This window comes from Macaca fascicularis, chromosome 14, assembly GCF_037993035.2.
Source record: "Macaca fascicularis isolate 582-1 chromosome 14, T2T-MFA8v1.1".
NCBI lineage: Eukaryota > Metazoa > Chordata > Mammalia > Primates > Cercopithecidae > Macaca > Macaca fascicularis.
In genome coordinates, this window is record NC_088388.1 from 87530215 (window position 1) to 87554611 (window position 24397).

The 24397-nt window shown below is 37.7% G+C and overlaps 1 protein-coding gene and 1 pseudogene across 6 annotated transcripts in view; both read right to left on the reverse strand.

Annotated features, from left to right (window-relative positions):
* The window catches only part of GRM5 (glutamate metabotropic receptor 5), a 576324-nt gene that overhangs the window by 102438 nt on the left and 449489 nt on the right, over window positions 1–24397 (reverse strand). The gene's annotated exons all lie outside the window — the stretch shown is intronic.
* Window positions 9969–15303, reverse strand: LOC102139403 (small ribosomal subunit protein uS2-like; annotated as a pseudogene).

Below are 24397 nucleotides of genomic sequence, written 5' to 3' on the forward strand. Positions count from 1 at the left end.
CTGTGATAATATACCTTTTTGGTTCAGAAATCCTCAACAAACCTCCAGTTTCTAAACTATTATGTTCTCTTACCTGGCGATATTCCACCATTGATATAAATTTACCTATTTAGATTTATCACCCAGTACTTCTAATCTCAAAGCATATGCTCTCTATAAACTGGCCTATTTGAAAGTTATAAAATATAACATTTAAACTCCTTTAATTCATTAATTAATTCAGTAAACATTTATTAGAGTCAGAATATGCACAAAGCTGTGTAATTTATCATCTAGGGAAAAAAAGAAGATTTGAACATGGAGCTTGTACATAAGAAACTTGTCCAATAACAGAGATAAATTATGCAAATACAGTGAAAGGTAGAAGATAATAAATCTGTAAAACATGTGGAGGTAAAATCTATAGAGGCCCAAAGGAGTGAGATATATCCGTTCCAATAGAAGGTTCTTGGGAATTAAGGAACTACAGGAACTAAAGTTTGTTATTGATGATTGATTTGACAAATATGGACTTAGTGCCTGTTATTTCTAACTGCTTAGAACTTGCTCCGAGTGAGGGACATCATGCTGAACAAGACAGACGTGATTCTTGCTCTCATTTACTTAAAGTCTAGAGGGCAGATGAGCATCTATCTAAGCAGGCAATTACAACGTGTTTTGATAAGGGCTGAGACAGGACTGAATAGTCAATCAGACCTGGAAGCTCTCTGAAGCTGAGCTTTAGGCTAAGTATCAATCAGATGAAGGGGGAGAAAGAGTGGTCCAAGCATTTTTAAAGAATAATAGATAAGATACAGCATGCTATGTTTGGGAGACCTTAAGGAAATCAAGGACCAGCACAGAGAGTAGGAGGTAGGAGAAAGGAGAGAGCTAAAATGGTAGAGGAAGGCAGAGATGATTAAGCCATGTTAAGATTGCTGCATTTTGGCTAGGCGCAGTGGCTCACGCCTGTAATCCCAATGCTTTGGGAGGCCGAGGCGAGTGGATCACTTTAGGTCAGGAGTTCAAGAACAGCCTGGCCAACATGGTGAAACCCCATCTCTACTAAAAACACAAAATTAGCTTTGTGTGGTGCCGGGTGCCTTTAATCCCAGGTACTCAGGAGGCTGAGGCAGGAGAATTGTTTGAACCTGGGAGGTGCAGGTTTCAGTGAGCCGAGATGGCACTATTGCACTCCAGCCTGGGCAACAAGAGGGAAAGTCAGTCAGTCTCAAAAAAAAAAAAAAAAAAAAAAAAAAAAAAAAAAAAAAAAAAAAGATTGCTGCACTTTATCATAGGAGCATTGGGATTCACTGAAGTGTTGAAGCTAGGGAGGGACATGATCAGATTTCTGTTTTAGGAAGACCATTCTGACTACATTGTGGAGAAAGGTTTAAAGGGCTGTAGGAGTAGGGCTGTTCTTGGCTGTGGTAGAGGCCACGATTATGGCAAAGGTGTCTAGGAAGTGAAATCTATATCCAGGTCTGGTGATTGTAGAATAAATAGGGTTAAGACATATAGGAAAAGTGTGGTAAAAAAAAAAAAAAAAAAAAAAAAAGGTGAAAGAAAATGCTGAGGTAAAGCCAGAGCTTATCATTTTGGAAGAAATGTTTCCTTTAAGAAAGGTTTTTTTTTTCCCCCCAACAACAACAAACAACAACAACAACTCTCCAAAGATAGTATGGTGCTTTATGGCTTCCCAAATTGTAGAGGCCTATTATCTCCATCTTGATTGCTGGCCCAAATACTGACACCTTAAATTTCCCCAGTAGAGAGTCTCCCTAGAGAAACTGGCATAGTTCATTCTGACATAATATAAGATGGGAAGTCCTGCTTCTATCTCAGGACTAGACAATGGTCCCAGGCTACACTCTAGGCAAATCTTACAATTTCATTCCCCACACAGACTGGATTCATATTTCCACATTTTACTTCACACTGCTGGAAATTCCATGATTCTAGTTGCCAAGTCAAACACTTTTGAATCACTTTTGACTCCTCTTTTTCCTTCATACCTTCACAACTCTTATTTATCTTCAAAATTTATCTGGAATTAGACTGCTTAGCACTAATCTACTTCTACCAGACTCAGTATGTATCCTCTCCTGTCGAGATTATAGCAATAGTCTTCTAACTGATTTCCTACTTTCTCCTTTTGCCCATCTTCCTTGCACTCCAGCTTGTTTTTAGCGCAATAGCCATAATAATTCCCTTAAATAGAAGTCAGATCATAACAATCCTCTGATCAAACTTCCCAGTGACTTTTTTCTTATTACTAAAAGTAAAAGCCAAAGTCCTTGCAATGGCCTTCAAAGACATACAGAAGCCTGCCTCGTGGTATTTCACCCCCTTTTCCTTTGACTCAATCTCAATATTCTTCCCATAAATTATTCCACCCTAGACACACTGACCTTCTCCCGCATCTTCAAATATGCTAGGCATGCCCCTGCCTCTGAGCCCTTGTAATTGCTGAGTCTTCTACCTGGAATGCTCTACCCACAAGATTTGTGCAGGACAGTTCTCCAAATGGCCTTGGACTGACCAGGGTTTCCTCCCTTTCTTGCTTGTAGTTCTCAACAGTAACTGTATGATGGTCTGATAATGTAATTTACTGAGGTAGAGAGAGACTGGCTAGAAGAGCCTAGGCTCTGTTTCAGTCTCACCAGAACAGAATGTCCTTCAAAGATTTAGCACAGGAAGTCATGTGACCCCAGGATATAACACCCAGTGCAGGCTGCTTTCCAGGGTCCCTTGTCTGCTATGCAAGTGGGTTACATGCAGTTGAGACTCCATCCACCCTAGGCAGCTTTCTGAGCCTTGGGGGAGCAGCTCACAATGAGTCGCGAGGCTTCTGATGTTTTTTGCTGCCTATCTGTAAGTAATAAACCCATTTCACATAACTTGCATATGAGTATGTTCTGTCACACAAGTTGGTAACCAGTGCATAGTGAGCTTGCTTCACAAGTCGCAGAGCATATTTCCTTCCCAATTTCTGACTTTACTCAGGCATCATCCTCTCTGTGAGACCTTCTCTGGATATCCTGTCTAAATTGCATCTCTACCTCCCCCCACCAATACTCCCTATCTTCGTTTGTGACATTATTTTCACCTTACCAACACCTAACGTATTTTATAGATTTATCTTATTATCTTGCTTATTGGCTATCTCAAACACTACTCACTAAAATATAAGCTCTATAAAAACAGGGAGTTTTTTTGGTTGGTTTGTTTTTGTTTTTGTTTTTGTTTTGACATGGAGTCTCGCTCCATCACCCAGGCTGGAGTGCAGTGGCGCGATCTTGGTTCACTGCAAGCTCTGCCTCCCGGGTTCATGCGCTGGGACTAGGGGCTCCCGCCACCATGCCCCGCTAAATTTTTTTTTATTTTTAGTAGAGATGAGGTTTCACCATTTTAGCCAGGATGGTCTTGATCTCCTGACCTCATGATTGGCCCTCCTTAGCCTCCCAAAGTACTGGGATTACAGGCATGAGCCACCGCGCCCGGCCCTGATACTTTCTTTTTTGTTCTCTACTCCGTGCCTAGAACAATGTCTGGCACACACTTGGCCACCAATAAATATTTGGTGAATGAATTAAATTAACAAACTGTCTTCTCTAGACTACCCTTCTATTTTACTTTTTCTCCCTAATCCTATACTAATACTAGTTCCAACCATTTTCTTCCTCCTACTTTTATTTAGGTTCAGGGGTAAATGTGCAGGTTTGTTACATGCGAAAATTGTGTTGCTGAGGATTGGTGTATAAACGATCCTGTCACCAAGGTAGTGACCATAGTACCTGATAGGTAGCCTTCCAAACCATAGCTCCCTACCACCCTTCCTCTTCAAACAGTCTCCAGTGTCTGTTATTTCCATATTTATATCCATGTGTATTCAATGTTTAGCTCTCACTTATAAATGAGAACATGTAGTTTTTGGTTTTCTATTCCTGCATTAATTCACTCAGTTTTTGAATTTTGAGCTTGATCCATGTTGCAGCAAAGGACATGGTTTTTTTCTTTTTTATGGCTGTGTAGTATTTCACGGTGTATATGTACCATATATTCTTTATACAGTCCACCACTGATGGACATCTTGGTTGATTCTATGTATTTGCTATTGTGAACAGCACTGTGATGAACATATAAGGGGATGTGTCTTTTTCATAGAATGAATGTTTTTCCCTTGCATATACACTCAGTAGTGGGATTCATGTCTGTTCATATTATTTGCCCATTTTTAAATGGGATTGTGTTTTTTCTGCTGATTTAAGTTCTTTACACATTCTGGATATTGGACCATTGTTGGATACATAGTTTACAAATATTTTCCCCAATTCTGTGGGTTATCTATTTACTCCACTGATAGTTTCCTTTGCTGTGCAGAAGCCCTTTGCTTAATTAGGTCCTATACATCAATTTTTGTTTTTGTTGCAATTGCTTTGGGGAATTTAGTCATAAATTCTTTGCTAAGGCTAATGTTCAGGATGGTATTTCTTAGGATTTCTTCTAGGGTTTTTATAGTTTTAGGTCTTACATTTAAGTCTTTAATCCATCTTGAGTTAATTTTTGCATATGGTGACTGGTAGGAGTCCAATTTCAATCTTCTGCACACAGATAGCCAGTGATCCCAGCACCATTTATTGGATAGGAAGTCCTTTCCCCATTGTTTGTTGTTATTGACTTTGTTGAATATCAGTTGAGTATAAGTATGTGGCTTTGTTTCTGGGTTCTATATTCTGTTTCTCTGGCCTATGTGTTTGTTTTTCTACCAGTACCATGCTGTTTTGGTTGCTGTAGTCTTGTAGTATAGTTTCAAGTTGGGTAGTGTGATGCCTCTGGCTTTGTTCATTTTGCTTGATTTGAGGTCTTTTTGGTTCTATATAAATTTTAGGATAAATTTTTCTAATTCTGTGAAAAATGAAAGTTTGGTAGGAATAGCAGTGTATCTGTAAATTACTTTGAGTGGTTTTGCCATTTTAACAATATTGATTCTTCCTAACCATGGGCATAGAATATTTTTCCATTTGTTTGTGTCATCTCTGATTTCTTTCAGCAGTGTTCTGTAATGCTTATAGAGATTTTTCACTTCCTTGGTAAGTAGTATTCCTAGTTATTCCTTATTATTTTTTTCTTTTTTGGCTATTTTAAATGAGATTGTGTTCTTGATTTTGCTCTGAGCTTGGACATTATTGGTTTATAAAAATGCTGCTGATTTTTGTACATTGATTTTGTATCCTGAAACTTTGCTGAAGTTGTTTATCAGTTCTAGAAGCCTTCTGGTGCAATCTATGGGGTTTTCTTGGTATAGATTCATATCGTCTGCAAAGAGAAGTAGCTTGACTTCATCTCTTCCTATTTGGATGCCCTTTATTTCTGTCTCTTGCCTGATTGTTCTGCCTAGGACTTCCAGTACTACATTGAATACAAATGAAGAGAGTGGATACTCTTGTCTTGTTCCAATTCTCAGAGGGAATACTTCCAGCTTTTGCCTGTTCAGTATGTTGGCTGTGGATTTGTCATAGGTGGCTCTTATTATTTTGATGTATGTTCCTTCGTTGCCTAACTTGTTCAGAGTTTTTAACATGAAGTGATGTTGAATTTTATGGAAGGCTTTTTCTGCATCTGTTGAGATGATCATGTGGTTTTTGTTACTTCTGTTGTGGTGGTAAATCATATTTATTGATTTGCATATGTTAAACTAACCATGACTCCCAGGAATAAGGCCTACTTGATGGTGGCTAATTAACATTTTCATGTGCTTCTGAATTCTGTTTGCTAGTATTTTTTGAGGATTTTTGCATATATGTTTATCAGGAATATGAGCCTGTTGTTTTCTTTTATTGTTGTATCTCTGCCAGGCTTTGATATCAGGATGATGCTGGCTTTGTAGAATGAGTTAGGGAGGCGTATCTCCTCCTTGGAATAATTTTAGTAGGACTGATACTAGCTCTTCTTTGAACATCTGGTAGAATTTGGCTTTGATTCTATTGGGCCCAGGACTTTTTTCGGCTGGTAGGCTTTTTATTTCTGATTCAATTTCACAATTTGTTATTGATCTGTTCAGAATTTTCATTTCTTCCTGGTTCAATCTTGAGAGTCTGGGTGTTTTCAGAAATTTACCTATTTCTCCTAGGTTTTCTTGTTTGTATGCATAGTGATGTTTATAATAGTCTCTGAGGATATTTTGTATGTCCATGGGGTCAGTTGTAATGTCACCTTTGTCATTTCTAATTGTGTTTATTTGGATCTTCTCTTTTTTTCTTTATTAACCCAGCTAGCAGCCTATTAATCTTGTTTAATCTTTCAAAAAACAAACTTTTGTGTTCATCGATGTTTTGTATGGATTTTCACATCTCAATTTCAATCATTTCAGTTCTGATTTTGATTATTTCTTATCTTCTCCTAGCTTTGATGTTGTTTTGCTTTTGTTTTTCTAGTTCCTCTTCCTTTCCTAGGTGTGATGTTAGGTTGTTAATTTGAGATGATTCTAACTTTCTGATGTAGGCATTTAGCGCTATAAACTTTCCTCCTATCAATGCTTTAGCTCTGTCCCAAAGATTTTGGTATGTTATGCCTCTGTTTTCATTAGTTTCAAAGAATTTTTTGATTTCTGCTTTAATTTCATTTTTTAATCCCAGAGTCATTCAGGAGCATATGGTTTAATTTCCATGTAACTGTATGGTTTTGATAGATTTTCTTAGTAATGATTTTTAATTTTTATTTTGCTGTGGTCTAAGGGTATGTTGGGTATGATGTCAATTTCTTTGAATTTGCTTGGACTTGCTTTATTCCTGAGCACATGCTCATCTTAGAATTATGTGCCATGTGCAGATGAGAAGAACATATATTCTGTTGGTTTTGGATGGAGTGTTCTGTAGATGTGTAATTAGCTCCAATTGGTCAAGTGTTGAGTTTAAGTCCAGCATATCTTCATTACTTTTATGCCCTGAAGATACATCTGACATTGTCAGTCGGGTGTTGAAGTTCCCCAAGATTATTGTGTAGCTTCCTAAATCTCTTCATAGATATCTAAAAACCTGTTTTATGAATCTGGGTACTCCAATGTTGGGTACATATACATTTAGGATAGTTGAGTCTTCTTGTTTGTATTGTAACTCTTACCATTATACAATATGTATGTTGTCTTTTTAAAAATTATCGTTGGTTTAATGTCTGTTTTATACAAGAAAAGCTACCCCTGCAGTTTTTTGTTTTCCATTTGCCTGATAGATCTTTCTCCATGTCTTTAGTTTTAGCCTGTGGGTTTTTTTACTTGAGACAGGTCTCTTGAAGTTAGCAGACAGTTGGGTCTTGCTTCTCTATCCAACTTGCCATTTTATGCCTTTGAAGTGGGGACATTAGCCCATTTACACTCAGGATATAAATTGATATGTGAGAATTTGATCCTGTTATTGTGCTATTAGCTGCTAACCATTTTTAAAGGATCCAAGAACACTTCCTTCATGAAGACCACCATGATTGCAGATATTAAAATTAAGTTGCACTTTGAACTCTGGATCATTTTCTCTAGACCTCTCTCTGACACTCTATATTCCTTATTATAGAATTGTGGGAATACTTTAGGGGAGCAGAGTTGGAATCATTCATTTCCTAGGTCAGTCTTATACCTACCTTTCCCTATTTAACATGCTAAGTAAAGAAGAGTTTACTCACTTAATTGATTCTATTTCCAGAAGACTGGGTATTCAGTGGCAATCTCTGAGGCCACACTTAGGTGCTTTACCTTGACCCTAAGCCATGTTCTGCAACTCAGCCTCCCAGCCACTATCAGAGTACAGCAGTACATGTTTTTCTGACTGTTATAAAAGGTGCTGGTTTGAGTCTCATTCTTTTGTTTTTCTCTCTTATGAACAGGGTATGGAGATCTATGTTTGAATCCTGTTCTGTGTCTTCCTGGCTCTGTGACTTGGACAGGTTACTTAGTTACTTAACATTCAGTTTAATCATCTGCTAAATGATGACCCTCATTTTACAAGGATGATATGAGAATTAAATGTTATAGAAAACTCATAAGTATCTCACACAGAGCCTGGCACAAGATGCTTCATAAGTAGTAACTATATCAAAATGTAAATCATAATAACCTTTAGTAACTATATATTTCTGGTCAAGACTTTAGAGTATAAAAGGAAGTGAAAGGTCTCACCTGATGTGATACCCATTAGACTCTCAGGCAATCACCGTTTAGCTTTTTTTTCCTGATTTTTATTTATGCCTTGTCCACAATAGACAGCAACTGGCACAAAGGCAAATCTGAGCCTTTTTAATTTGTAAATTAAATCACAGTGTTTAGGGCATGGTTACTATACTGTTTATTGAATTGAATGGGGAAAATATTGATAATTTGCATTTGTTTGGCACTTTTCAGCATAATTTTGCATTTATCTGTTATGTGCCTCAACACTGCAAAATAGACATGGACAGCAGAAATTATCAACACTGTATATATAAAGAAACTGAGCTGTAGACAAATGAAGTCGATTTCCTATGGTCACTCAGAGAGTAAAACTCAAAAGTAGACAGAAACTTCTAATGTCATGACTAGTTTTCTTGTTATACTATATTGTTATTCTTTGGAAAGAAGAAATCCCTGTATCACCTTTTAAAAAATTATTCTAAATAAGAGATAAACTTAGGGAAAACAAATGGTAACAATATTGAATTTTTTCTATATAGTTCCATGCGTCTGTTCTCTCAGATAATGCCTGCTAGCACTGCCCAAGACCTGGGCCCAGATATGTACAGAAGGGGCCGATCAAAGCAAGAGCTTAAAACCTGACGGATGCACATGTTTGTTCACAGTTTGTTAAATCATTTGTTATTATTGAGCATCTGGAAAAAACTGGCCTATTTGAGTGGCATTAGGATCTTGTAGAAGTCCCTGGTGACTATTTTTTCCTAATCACCCAAAGGCCTAAGTGATTGCAGATTCCTCCCCATCAAAATAATAATAATAATAATAATAATAATAATAATAATAAAACAATAATTGGAAAACCAACAAAATACCAGAAGAGAACAAATAGAAGTTTAACTTTTGTAATTAATTTCTTATTAAGTCATTTTGATGCTTATATATTTTGCAGAAAGAAATCATAATTAGTTTTAGCATTCATGAGGCATCAGGAGTTCAGTTCATAGAAATCCAAGTTTAAATTCTGCCTGTGCCATTTCACCTACTTTCCAGCCTTCTTCCTCCACCAGAGAAAGAAGCACATGGCTGACCTTTCACCTTCTTCAGGTAGCTGAGAGAGCTCCATTGAAATGTGTGCTAACAAAATCAGGACTTCACAAAATGCTTTAATCTCATAAAACTCAATGAGCTAGGGGCTATTTCCACTATAGATTAAGAAACTAAAAAAAAAAAAAAAAAAAAAAAAAAAATCAAAGTTACTGTGAATAGCTGGCAAGCTTAGATTTTTTTTTAAATTGGGGACGGGGTGGTTGGTATCCATATTTACAAGAGACATTTGTTAATACATTAGTCTCAAGATTATAGATGTGGTGAATATATTGGTAAATTGGGGAATTCTCTTGCCTCTTATCTCTGTAGGTTTAGGTCCCCATCTATCTCCACTCCCCCCATAATTCCACACATGGCTGAAGGGGGTGAATGTGCAAGACGACATCGCACTTTGTGTAGAGAATGCCTCTCAACTATTAAGAACAGCAGAGCATAGCATATAAGAGCACAGATTCTGGAAGTAGACAGAAGGTTATAACCATAGTTCTGCCATTTTCTTCTGTTCACTGTTGCTAGCAAGTTAGTTAACCTCTCTGTGCCTGAAAAAGATGGTTTTAAAAATGGTATCTAGCAAATTTAGATGATACTTAAACAAGTTTATACTAACAAAGCATTTGATAAAATAAATTGATTTATGTTACCTCATCCCTAACCCAAGTTTTGTTAATATGATTTATTTCTTCACATTCAAAATATAAAGATCTGGGAGAAGTATGTTGCCAGAGGCATTAGCAAGTGCAAATATGCCTAATATGTTCTTTGAGGAATAAAAGAAATGCTGAAGCATAATAAGGGGAAGATAAGTAGGATATGAGGCAAGAGAGGAAGGGGGTTGGATGAGGTAGTGCTTCGGAGTGTTTTTTTTTTTTTTTTAACCAGAGAAACATTGCTATCTGATTTTCATTAATTTTTTTTTTTTTTACTTTGCTGCATGGAAAATAGAACAAGAGTGGGAAAATGGGGAAACGCAGGAAATACTGTGACAGAATGCTAAGAGATTATGGTAGCTTAGTCTAGGGAAGGATTCTGAATATATTTCGAAAGCATAGAGAATAGAATGTACTAAAAGATAGGATGTGGAGTGTTAGGAAAAATAATGAAGGATGAGTCCAAGTATTCAGTTAAGTAAGTAGACAGATTAGAGTGTCATTAATTGAGAAGTGAGAAATCACTAATACGTAATTATGATTCTGTTCTGTTTCCCTATAATACTGGTACTGACTTTTATCATATATTAAACATTCAATACAAAAATTGCCTGTTTACATAACTATCTCTAACCTGGATCTAAGGCTCAGTTTTGCTGTCTTGTGACATTGGTAGTGATCTGTCACTGATTTCCAGGACACTGTGGACTCCCCAGAGACAAAGATTCTGTGTTTTTCACAGATGTAGCCCTTGTGCCTAGCATAGCACCTGACACACAATTGGCTCTATTAATATATGTTAAGTACATGAATGAGGCCAAAGGGATGACAGGATGCCTCAAGGAGTGTGATCAAATAACAAGTCTCATTCTCAGATCGTCAAGTCAGTTTACCAGACAGAAAGCATTCCTTTGTAGAACAGCACTTGTTTAAATAAAACTAAACATAGCAATGCCAATTTACAGCAGGATCTGTTAGGTGGACCAGACAATCCCATCAAGCAATCTCATGTATTTTTACCATCTAATAAAACTACATGGGAAAAATTTTGGTCCAATCAAGATGGAGTAAGCACACTCTGATTCTCCCACTGAACACAGCTAAAAATCCTGGACGGAGCTGGAGAAGCTAGTTGAAAACTCTGAAAAATAAGTAGTAATAAGTGGATTGGGGAAAAATAACAGAACTCAAAACATCACTGAATCATGCATGAGTTTCTTGGATTTTTTTCCCTAATATCTTCAGATTTAGACTCAAAAGCAGCCAAATCATGGAAGTGTGCACCAGATGCAAGCAGAAAAAGCTCCAAGAAAAGTTCTTTATTTCCAATCTGAGGAATAGAAAATGGCACCCTACAAACCAGAGAGAGTGGAGAAAGTTGTATTTTTGTTTTCTTCTATTCAAGCCCCCAGGTAACCCTGGCAAGGTGATAGCAAGTGGTGGTGGCAAAGGCAAAAGTGTCTGGGTGGATGCTTTTAAATCTAAGGATGGAAACCCTTCTCTGTGACCAAAGGAACTATATCCCAAGAGTGTGTGTGTGTGTGTGGGGAGAAATTCTCTGTTGGTTTGTTCCTTTCTCTAGCCTTTCCCCACTTGGTTCCCATGGCAGGGTGATCTTAGGAACAGAAAGTGAGAGGCAGAGGTGAAAATTAAAGTCTCAGATCTCTAGCCGGAGGACCAGGAGGTGGGTGGGAGAGGCTGGAACCTGGAGTGGGACAGGGAGACAGTAAGGGCAGGGAGGCGGAGAGTGCTAAGGAAGTGGTTCTATAGCATTGAGTATGAATTCTTAGTTTCCCCCTAAGTTGTACAGGCATTGATTTGACTCTGGTCAGCATACCAACCTTTTGAGAACTAAACTATGGGATGGAACAATGCCCAGGGCTAAAGACTGACCACTCGATGAGGCGTATGTTTGATAAACTTTGATAGCACTGCAAAGGCTTTGAAAACTGAGAGTTGAAGGTGCAGCATAAGAAGGTAAGTGGGAACTTACAGACTAATGAGGTTGTTTGCCTATACTTAACAAACAAACAAACAAACAAGAAACAGTATTCTCCATTAGATTTAAAGAGCACCCAAAATTTCATAACATTATATTTCAACTGTCCAGAATATGGCAACTGTATACAATTATTTGGGAGTGATGTAAAGAGCCCAGAAACTTTTACTAATATTCTGGCTTCATTTCTAAATTCAGACTGTTGATACCATCTTTCTTTAATGATTTAGTAGAACTCATTGAGTTATATTCAATTCTTTGTTCTTGCTGCTTTGACCCTAGAGAGAAATTCTGGCTCATTAAATAATTTATTAGTTGACTCATTCAGAGATTAAGTCATTGATTAAAAAGACATTTATTGAGTACTTACTGCATGTCAGACACTGTGCTGGACGCTGCTGACAGAAACATAAGTAAGATGAATCTGTGTCCTCAAAAAAAAAAAAAAAAAAAAAAAAATTCACCATATAAGGTATGAGCTCAGTGGTAGAAGCTTGTGGGGACCAAAGGAGTTTCATCTTATTAGGCAAACTTTAAAGTCTTAAATGTACATAATAAAATGCTTTGTTTTATTCAAAGTTCTTTTCTTATCCAGTAATGGTAGATATGTTAATTAGTTGGCATGATAGTCCACCAAAGAACAGGACTTCATTCAGTAGTATTTACTTCGTTCAATGATTATTTTTTAGGGTCTGCTGTGAGCCAGGATTAACCTAGCCATGAGGTTCTGTACCAAGCAGTCTTACCAGGTACTCTCTGGCTAGATCGGCCTCACAGCAGCATGTAGAGAGGAAATGGAAGCAGGAAAGGGCTGCTCTTCCTTCTTTTTTTCTTTATTCTAAACTAGATCCTTGAGTTAGACCACTTAACATTCATTCCTAATTTTCACATTGTTTAAACAAATCAGAAGCCTCCAAGAGGATTAGCAGAAACTACAACTCTCCAATCTGTGATTATAATTTAACTTTACAGGGCCTCAAAACATGTTCTTTAATTCATCTGGGAAACCAGAACTTTGAAGCCTAGTAGCTGTTAAACAAAGGAAAATCAGACTGTCTTAACAGTGCAGAATCAAAGAATATCTGAGATACAAGAGATTTCAGAGGACATCTATTCTACAAGCTGAAGAAAGGAAGCCCTTGGGCTGAATTTGGCCTTTAGATATGTTTTATTTGGCCTAAATGCCGTTTTATGGAAATTTCACATTAATATCTAGCTTTGTGGATTCTCTTGATAATCAGAAGATGTGACAACACTGGCTCCATTTTCTCACATGGCAAATGCTCTGGACCCTGTCTCATCCAAGATTGTGACCTTCTAATTTGGTCCAATAAACTAATATTACAGATAAGGAAAATAAGACCAAGAGGACTTACCTAAAGTCATACCTTTAGTTAGTAGAAGCTAGCCTCAGAATACTTGCCTCCTAATTTCTTGAATAGTGTTCTTTTCATTATGTGAGGCTAAGGAACCATTGTTTAAGAATGATTTTGGCAAATTAACTCATGACCGTAGAGTAATAAAACAAGCAGCAGTTTATTTTTTTAAAAAAATCTTGAGTTAATTCTTTGTGTTAGTTCTTATTCTAGGTACTAAAATACTTTCAGATTGTCCTCACGGTTTCTTCTGTACCGATTAGTAAGGGAAGGATAGTAAAAGGAAGGAAGATATAAGGGAAGGGATCCAAGTATTTTCTTGGAAGATGATTATAAAATCTGGAAAATACCATTGGATAACATACTATAACATTGCAATGAAAAAGAAAACTGCAGTAAATCAAATTCTCCCTACTCTCATTTATTTTGTGAATCTACTCATTCTTTATGCATATGGCAAATGGATTTCAGTTATGCACAGTGGATGATACCATATTTTTTTCTGCTGTGACAGAAGGGCAGGACATCCCTCCAAGCCAGAATTAATCTTTTGTCATTATATGCTCCCACAGAAATGTGTTTATATCTCTATTACAACACACAATACTCTCTGCCATGCATTAGAATTTTCTATGTGCTTGTCTGTGCCCACCACAGAGTAGGAACTCCCTGAAGGCTAACATTTGTCATGTTTATCTTGGATCTTCCATAGTTTTTAACACCATGGCTTAGACTAGGCAATCCATTTCTTCATTTTGCATTTGCTAAATGCCTATTCTGTGCAAAAGCCTCTAAACATATCATGGGATTCAGAGATTACTTCAGAGTAGAAAATCAGCCCTATATGGATCAGACACACATTGATCTTGTTTATCATTGTATTTCCAGCACCCAGAACACTGTTCAACATTGTCAGTAATATAACAGTGGATCATACTTATGATGGTTGAAGGTGGAATAGACTTACTATATGGAATCTAACAGAAAGTGGGCCCAACAGAGAAATGAAGGTGCATAGAAACTGATGTTTATTTTCCATCAACCATTTTTCCATGTTGCTTAAGAGCCCGTGCAAGAACAGCTTAAGACCATTCAGTTGTTGCTCCTACCCATTCAGTGGCCTGAGCAATGGGAACTGCAGACCAATCTTCTGTGGCAGGCTGAGCACTCCAGTCTTCAGTAGGGAACTGCTGAATAGGCACAGAGGGCACCTGCACACCTTCAGACCAGTCTGAAACCTCAGGCTGAGTAGTAGTGATCTCAGGAGCTGGAGCAGTCCATTCACCCTGAAATTCCTCCTTGGTCACTGCGTTTTCAGCAGCAGCCTGCTCTTCTTTTTCAATCTCTTCAGGATCTCTGTAGAAGTAGAGATCAGGCATGACCTCCCACGGGTGTTCATGGGAAATGGTGCCATGCATGCACAAAACTTCCCAAGCCAGCATCCACTACATCAAACCCACTGAGTGAGCTCCCTTGTTGTTGCATGGGATGGCAATGTCCACATAGCACAGAATCTGTGTTACACAGAGCAGTGGTAGGTAGGTTAACATAAGATGCCTCTGTGAGAGGCTGGTGGTCAGCCCTGGGGTCAGTAACCACAAGAAGCCGTAGCTCCTGGAAGGCTGCCTGGATCTGGTTAGTGAAGGTTCCAGGAGTGAAGCGGCCAGCAATTGGAGTGGCTCCAGTGGCAGCAGCAAACTTCAGCACGGCCCTCTGGCCAGTTTTCCTGGAGGATATAACACTGACGTCAGCAGGGTTTTCAATGGCAACAATGGCACGAGCCGCCAGCAGAAGCTTCTCCCAAGTCCTCTTCAGATTTATGATGTAGATGCCATCACTTTTATAGATGTACTGTTCCATCTGGAAGTCAAGATTAGTGCCACCTAAGTGGGTTCCTGCCGCAAGGAACTTAAGAACATCCTCCTCCTTCATTTGCAGGACATCAAGGGCTCTGGACATCGTGAAAGTTTCCCTTTAAGTTACGACGGGAATCCAGAACAATGCCGTATGGACCCCTCTGTAGGTAGCGCGGAAAGCAGATCAAGTTTAATAAAACAAATGACTAGCTCTTGATTTAGGGCTTAGGCGGTGACTAGTGTTCTAGGGAAGAAAAAATATTCTATGAAAGGGCTGGAGTAACTGATGACATCACATAAATCATTCATCCTGTGCCTAACACTACACTGCCTATTCTTTGTCAGGCAGCATGGCAATACTGGAAACCCAGAGCTGTATCCACATGCCGGTAGAGACACCAGTTCCGAATATTTGCAGCATCTCCCGTTTATAATTGTGCCCGAAATACAGGCAGGTGACCTCTGAATGCTCATATTGAAATGCAAATGAACACAGCAGCCACAGAAACAAGAGGCTTCTTCAGGGAGCTTGAAAAATTCCACAGGGATTGCACACACTTCTCCGCGCAGAACACCAAATTTTACATTTCAATGATTCACCATGAACAGCCGGTTGGCAGCCCTCTGACGACTCTGTTATTTTAGATACCATATCTCTCATTCACATTACAGTATTTTGCAGAACTTCCAGATGGTATGTAAATGAAAGGAGAATTCCACAGGGGCATGAGGGCTAATGGTTATGATATTATTTAAAAGATTGTGTGGCAAAAACCATAGCATTAAAGTCTTCTTGCTATACTAAGACCAAACTCCTAGACCAGACTTTTCCCACTTGGCCCTATCGATCTTCATCGCCACCATTCTTTTCCATGAGTTATATTTTAACTGTGTTTTGTAATGTTTCTGAAGATGTGGCTTTCCCATTTTTTTCCAATTAGCTTTTTGTCATACGTTAAAATACAATCTAAGGCCGGGCGCGGTGGCTCAAGCCTGTAATCCCAGCACTTTGGGAGGCCGAGACGGGCGGATCACGAGGTCAGGAGATCGAGACCATCCTGGCTAACACCGTGAAACCCCGTCTCTACTAAAAATACAAAAAACTAGCCGGGCGTCTTGGCAGGCGCCTGTAGTCCCAGCTACTCCGGAGGCTGAGGCAGGAGAATGGCGTAAAACCTGGGAGGCGGAGCTTGCAGTGAGCTGAGATCCGGCCACTGCGCTCCAGCCAGGGCTACAGAGCAAGACTCCGTCTCAAATAAATAAATAAATAAATAAATAAATAAAATAAAATAAAATAAAATAAAATACAATCTAGTGGTCACTGTACGATGAATCCTTGATAGCGTTTCCCAGGTAGAATTGAAAATGATTCTTTTTTCAGGGCTCCTTCACTTTGAAAAGAAGGAAAATAATACTTTCTTTTAGAGTTGTGAGAATTAGAGACAATACATATGGAAGTTATGACCCCACAACAGGTACCAAATAATTAGAAACTTGCTGTTGTTATTATACATCTAGTACAATTTACATACACAAGATCACTATTAGTATATTTCTATAATTAACATACTCCATCTTTGAAAATTTGAGAATTACTGTGCTTATTTATTCACACAGTGTTCTAGAGTTTATGCTTCCGACAATGAGATGCAAAAAATGTAAGTTCCTTTAAGATTTTATTTCTAATTAAAAATAATGAGCATGCTAAATGAGAATTCCATCTCTTATAATAAGCACTGTAATTGAAATGAAGTAGAAAATTGCAAAAACGAATTACATTGCAGTATGTAAACCTTCTACAAAGAATTGAACCAGAAAACGCATAGTTCACAAATTGCACACGTGGGAGATTAATCATCATCTCTAATACAAGAGATTTGATTAGGGTAGAAAGTAGATCTGTATAAAATGTCTAATATTGAATCATTTTTATCAAAAAGTATTTTATGAAGCTCCCTCTTCTGAGTGTAGTGGCTATTGTACCAATGGTACAAATTTTGTAAGGTATAGATATTCCTTTAAAATCACAATGTTATTTTCAACCATGACAATAATTATTTTCTATAAGCCATTTTACTCTGAAATATTTCAAAGGTAGCCACTAAAGAAGAGATAGGAGAGGAAAGTATCCCACAGGTGCTACATTTTAGGTACTTTACACTTATGACCTCATGTAGCCCTCACAGCAAACACATAAGCTAAGCATCATTTTCTACCCTTGCTTAGATGACAACATTTGAGCTCCAAGAGTTAGAATAAAATGTTAAATGACATAAAACTAAAACATAGTTGGGGAGAATTTCAAACACAGTTCAGTCTGACTCTTTCGACTATGTCATCTTCAGTATACCTAAACTTCTGCAGTATACCTAAAAGGAACATTTTCTAAATTATTATCATGTTTAAAAAGAAGTAACAAAGATAAGAAATTGCTTAAATACACTATCCACCTTACCATTATGAATACACATTTATTTCACTATAACCCAGACTTGAATTCCTTTGATTTATGGGATCACACAGCTCAGTACATAGCTCAAGAGCTGCATGCTGGAGGGAGCTACGAGGAAGGGGTGGGGGCGGCAGACACCTGCCTTCTGACATCTGATCTTTTAATCAAAACCTGATATATATGCATTTATTTATTCAATGAGTATGTATTGAACACCAACTGTGTGCCAGGGTTTTCCAGTTAACAGAGATTGCAGTAAATATTTCTTAAGAATCTAGTGTGTCCTAATATCCATAAAATTGCAGTAGAGGAATTAGTCTCATGCATATGCATATGGTTTAGCTTATTTGGAGTCATATAACCTAGGTTTGAAACTATTTTTCCACTTACTAGTTGTGTAACCCTGGGCAAGCTTTATTTATTTATTTGTATTCAAGAAAATCTATTACATTTTTTTTTAAATTTCTTTTAATGATTTATTATTATTATACTTTAAGTTCTAGGGTACATGTGCACAACGTGCAGGTTTGTTACATATGTATACATGTGCCATGTTGCTGTGCTGTACTGGTTAACTCGTCATTTACATTAGGCATATCTCCTAATGCTATCCCTCCCCCCTCCCCCCACCCCACAACAGACCCCAGTGTGTGATGTTCCCCACCCTGTGTCCAAGTGTTCTCATTGTTCAGTTCCCACCTATGAGTGAGAACATGCAGTGTTTGGTTTTCTGTCCTTGTGATAGTTTGCTCAGAATGATGGTTTTTAGCTTCATCCATGTGCCTACAAAGGACGTGAACTCATCCTTTTTTATGGCTGCATAGTATTCCATGGTATACATATGTGCCACATTTTCTTAATCCAGTCTATTATTGATGGACATTTGGGCTGGTTGCAAGTCTTTGCTATTGTGAATAGTGATGTTATAAACATACATGTGCATGTGTCTTTATAGCAGCATGATTTATAATCCTTTGGGTATATGCCCAGTAATGGGATGGCTGGGTCAAATAGTATTTCTAGTTCTAGATCCTTGAGGAATCGCCACACTGTCTTTCACAATGGTTGAACTAGTTTACACTGTCACCAACAGTGTAAAAGCATTCCTATTTCTCCACATCCTCTCCAGCACCTGTTTTTTCCTGACTTTTTAATGATTACCATTCTAACTGGTGTGAGATGGTATCTCATTGTGGTTTTGATTTGCATTTCTCTGATGGCCAGTGATGATGAGCATTTTTTCATGTGACTGTTGGCTGCATAAATGTCTTCTTTTGAGAAGTGTCTGTTCATATCCTTTGCCCACTTTTTGATGGGGTTGTTTGATTTTTTCTTGTAAATTTGTTTAAGTTCTTTGTAGATTCTGGATATTACCCCTTTGTTAGATGGGTGGATTGTAAAAATTTCTCCCATTCTGTAGGTTGCCTGTTTACTCTGATGGTAGTTTCTTTTGCTGTTCAGAAACTCTTTAGTTTAATTAGATAATCCTGGGCAAGTTATCTACTCTCTCTAAACATTACTGGATTTTTGTTAAAAGGACACTAATAGTAATTGTGTCATAAAATTTGATGGGAGCATAAAATGAGATAGTATATGGAAAGTGTGGATAAGAATAGAACCTAGCAAGCAACTGCTTGTTAAGTGTTAATTATGATAATGATGATAATAAGACCACTTATTTTTTATTTTTTCAAGACAGAGTTTCACTCTTGTCACCCAGCGTGGAGTGCAATGGCGCAATCTCAGCTTACTGCAACCTCCGCCTCCCAGGTTCAAGCGATTCTCCTGCCTCAGCCTCCTGAGTAGGTGGGATTATGGTGCCCACCACCATGCCTGGCTAATTTTTCATATTTTTAGTAGAGACAGGGTTTCACTATGTTGGCCAGTCTGGTCTCGAACTCCTGACCTCAGGTGACCTGCCCGCCTCAGCCTCCCAAAATGCTGGCATGACAGGCATGAGCCACCGTGCCCAGCCTGAGACCACTTATATTGTCCTCAATTATCAAATTAAGCTATAGAAATCTTCATGATTGGGCTGCATAAAATACAAATCGCTTTTCTAATTTTGATGGACCTCTTATTTTACCTAGATTATGGAAAACTGTATTATTTTTTCATTTGGGAAACTGAAGTAGGTTTTATTCCCCTGTGTTCCTTTTACTTGACTGCCAAGCAATGGGAATGTAACCCAGGCTCAGTAAATTGGCAGCTGTATTCCAGGAATCTGGAGAAAGCTAAGTAAAGCAAAAGAATGATCAGTATTTATTTGCAATCATGTTCGTGATAGGGTGCAAATGTAGTCATACTCTGGCCAAATTGCTAAAAGCGGTTTCCTGCTTCCTGGAAGCCTATGGACCTGGGCCAGCTTTCCAAACTTGGTCTTCTAGCTACCAGTACATCCGGGTGGTGGGGGTGGGCAATATTCTTTAAACCAATACTGTTTATGTCATTTATTTGTCTTAAAAAAGTCAAACTAAAATTGGTTTTTAGTGATCGCAACGAAACCACTGGCATGAGTCAAAATGTTGTTTGGAAAAGCAACCTGCAATCAACTGGATACATATTTACTAATTATTTAAGTTCCAATTCAACTATTGATTTTTATAATAATGAGTGGCTTGGCTCTCTTCAGTGTTTGATGGGCTTGTATGAAGGCCTACAGTCCAAGAGAATTAAATTATTTAACTTTATATTAAAGTCAAACCATGGACCAAAAGTTTTCCTGAGCCAAATTATTTAAGAAAGAAAATGCAAACGTCAAATTCAGTTCACTACTGGCTTCTCCTGATCTGGAATAGCATATGCCTCGCACCCTGGAACCTGATTTCACAAGGGAGAATACCTTCCAATTATCTGTGACTATTTGAATCTAGTAATTCTGTATAGAGAAAGAATCACCAGATGAATTTTCTTCCCTCTCTTGTCTGCTGAATAAGCTTAGTTAAATATTGCCTGAGAGGATAAGAGAAAACCCTGGGCCATGCCTTATGGACGTACTTATGTACGTACTCCAAAGAGAATGAGAAACATGGGAGGAAGGAACAATGACAAGAGGGAAACTGAAATAAGAAACTAAAAATTTCAGGCTGGGTATGGTTTCTTATGCCTCTAATCCCAGTGCTTTGGGGGACTAAGATGGGAGGATCTCTTGAGCCCAGCAGTTTGAGGTGGCAGTGAGCTATGATGGCACCACTGCATTTCAGCCTGGGCAACACAGCAAGACCCTAACTGTAAAGAATAAAAATTAAAAATTCAGGCATCAAGGGAACCCTTATTGCAGAAAATTTGCTATGTGCTTCTTAGACAATCAATTAAAACATCAGTTTTGCTTTCTAAATTTTTCCATGTGATATTCAATAATACCTGGTTATTCAGGATTTAAAAAAAAACTCTTTGAAGTTATTTACTATGTTTCAGACTTAATTTTCCCCTGTATTAGAAACAGAGGTAAGATATTGATACAACTAAGATGGTGTTATTGCTAGGGGATCTAGGAATACAGAATTGTATAAAACTATAGCTACTGTTTTGCATGAGGTTTACTTATGTGATACAGTCTTGCCAAACAATGACCGTACCTCATATGTGAAATTAAAATGCTTTATTATTCAAACCATGGTCATTTGGAATGAAGTAAACCTAAATTTTATATCAAAGGGATCTATTCCTCAGCCTCAGATGCAAATCTTACACTAGTAAGATTTGGCAGCTCTACAGGGAACAGGCTAAAGAACTCAAGGGTGCCAAAGATCCAGAGAGCCAGGATTTCTACCTCACTCAGAGAACAGGGAACAAAATGGCCAGGCTTGCCTCCAGATAAGAATATGCCCTACTTCAACTTACTTCCATAGCAAGAGTGTATGAGGAAAGAGAGAAAAGGCTATACCAGTGTCCCTGACTTTGAATCCATAGTACCTCTGCACTCTATCACAGGTGGCCCAGTAAGTATCCTGGAATCTAGCCAAATTGTTACACAAAGAGTAATTTTTCTAAGGAAAAGTCCTTAGAAAAGAAGTATTGGGTGGATTTTCTTCTTCATGGGTCACAATTTGACATTCATATTAAAAATTGTTAAGCACTAGCATCGTACCAACATTATCGTATAGAATTGTGGGCCTGAAAAGGCCATGCAATTTACTCTTAAGATGCTGTAACCTAGAGGGAATGTTTAATTGGAGAGAGAGGGAGGGGGGCAAGGGCTGAAGAACTACCTGTTGGGTACTGTGCTCACTTCCTGGGTGATGGGTCTAACCATACCCCAAACCTCAACATCATGTAATATACCTTTGTAACAAATGTGTGCACGTACCCCTAATTCTAAAATAAGAGTTGAAAAAGAAATGAAAATAAAAACAACAAAAAACCAAGCAAACAAAGAGCAATAACACAAATCCAAACTCTAGAAAAGAAGAGAGAATTTGTAGCTTGGGTCAAAGGAGAAAGCTATGATGATTTCTCCTGTGCCATAGTCTAGGCAAAACACAAAAATTCCAGGTAGAATTCAGAGGTAACAGGCAGTGAGCTCTAAGAAATGTCACATATACAGAGCACGTTTTAAATGACTAGCTTATTTTATTTTATTTTATTTTATTTTATTTTATTTTTGCCAGATTACCTCACACTAAACTTTCACAGACATGCTTCTTGGACAATTCTTCCAACAATTTTGTAAATTGAGAGCAGCCTTTACAGGTTACACCAAATTGAGAGCAGCCTTTACAGGTTACACCAAATATAGAGAGATTTCACAACTTGCCTAAGGTCACAGAGACAGAAAATGGCAGAGAAGCACTACTGCTAAACACAGCTTTGTATAATGCCATGGATTACATAGCTATAGTATAGATAAGAGGTTTTAGATCATAAAACATTCTTAAATGTTGCTTTTATATTTTGTTAGAATTTCACAGATGTAAAACATGCCAATTAAAGCAGAATATATAAAGCAGTCTAATCGGAAACCTTCTGGCAATAAGAGTTTGCACTTAGTTTATAAATGCACAAACCTCTCCACTGTGACTCATAGAGATTTCTGACTTCCATTTATTTGAGTTTCATTTCTCCATACAATGTAATTTTTGGTTGAATTCTTTCTTAGATTTACATTCTTTTATTCTTGGCTCTGTGAAATTGCTAGAAAAAAGTGCAGAAGAAATATGCCTAATAATGTTGTAATTTATTGAGTTTTACTAAATGACAGAGACTATGTATTATGGACTAAATTATGTCCCCTCAAATACCCCCAATATGTTGAAGAAACTCTAATTCCAAGTGTGATGGTATTTGGAGATGAGGTTTTGGGAAGTAATTAGGTTTAGATGAGATAATGAGGGTAGCCTGTTCATGACAGGGTTGATGTCCTTAAAAGAAGAGATACCAGTGACTTGATAAAGAAGACATGAAAAAAATTTGATTCATGCCTTGAATTTCTCTCCCTTTCTGCCAAGTGTGCACATAGCAAGAAGTAGGCTATCTATAAGTCGGCAAATAAGACCTCACCAGAATCCAACTATATTCACATCCTGATCTCAGGCTTCCAGCCTCCAGCCCTGTGAAAAATAAAATGTTGTTTAAACCACTGTGTCTATGTTATTTTCTTATGGCAGCCCAAGCTGACTTAACACTATGTTAAATGCTTCATAGGTACTATTCCATGTTCTTTTCATAAGATTTCTATCTGCTAGGCATTTAATATTATCCTAAATTTACAACTGAAGAAAGTGAAGAAAGAGAGTTTAAGCAATTTGTCCAGTGTCATAGAGCTATTAAGTGGCAGAGCCAGGATATAAATCTAGCCTGTCAAATGCCAAAGCTTGTGCAAAACCACTTTACTGTGATGTCTTCAATGTGCATAACTTTTCATTTCCATAAATCCAGCATTCACAAATCAATCAATTTAATCACATTATCACATTTATGAATACGAGATACATGAGTTTACCTTACATTTCTTTGTGGAACATTTTTTGGGTCTGATGGACCCAGCTCTTCCTGTAATTACTATCTGAAAGATGCACATTACGGACAGTTTCTAGCCTTCTATTCACTCTTAGTAATTTTGCACCAGGGATTCTTCATTACCACTGCATGTCATTAAGATGTCAGTCATACTCCTCCTAATTGCCTGTACAACAGCAACATGTGTACACTTCAAATTTGAAATATTTTAAGCAGAACTCACCTTCTCTACCGCAATCTTGCCCCTTTCCCTATTTCTCTATTTACAAAATTTTCTCAATCACCTAAAATTGAATCCTTTATGTCACCCTTGCCTTCTCCCTTTCCTTCAACCCTGCAGAGGATCACTAAGTTTACCTCATTCTTCTGTCACCTAACAATAACTTCTATGACACCCTCAAATTCCCATTAGCTTAATAAAATAAAGGTAATCTCTCCCTCACCCAACAAACTCTGAATTATACTGTCAGATTAATCTTTTTAAATGTGGCTTTTGATTACATCATTTTCTTCAAAAATCTTCAACAATTAAGATATAGAAGAAAATTCCTCAAATCATGGTTCGACATGCATGATTTTAAAAAATCTTTTCAAACTTAAATTCTCAGTCTTATTTGTTATAATCTGTGACACTGAGTAGGATATGTATTTTCTCAACTCCATTATTCAGTTTGCCAAGCTGTTTGAGCTTGAAATACTCTGCCTCCAACTCCCTGTCTCACAGCCCAACCAAACTTCAGGATTCAATTCAAAGACTAGCTATGTCATTAATCCTTGATTTCCCCAGATGCATGAATTCTCTACTTCTCTAACGCCTAGAACCACATTAAGTCACATTTCAACTATTTTCTACTTATTATGTATA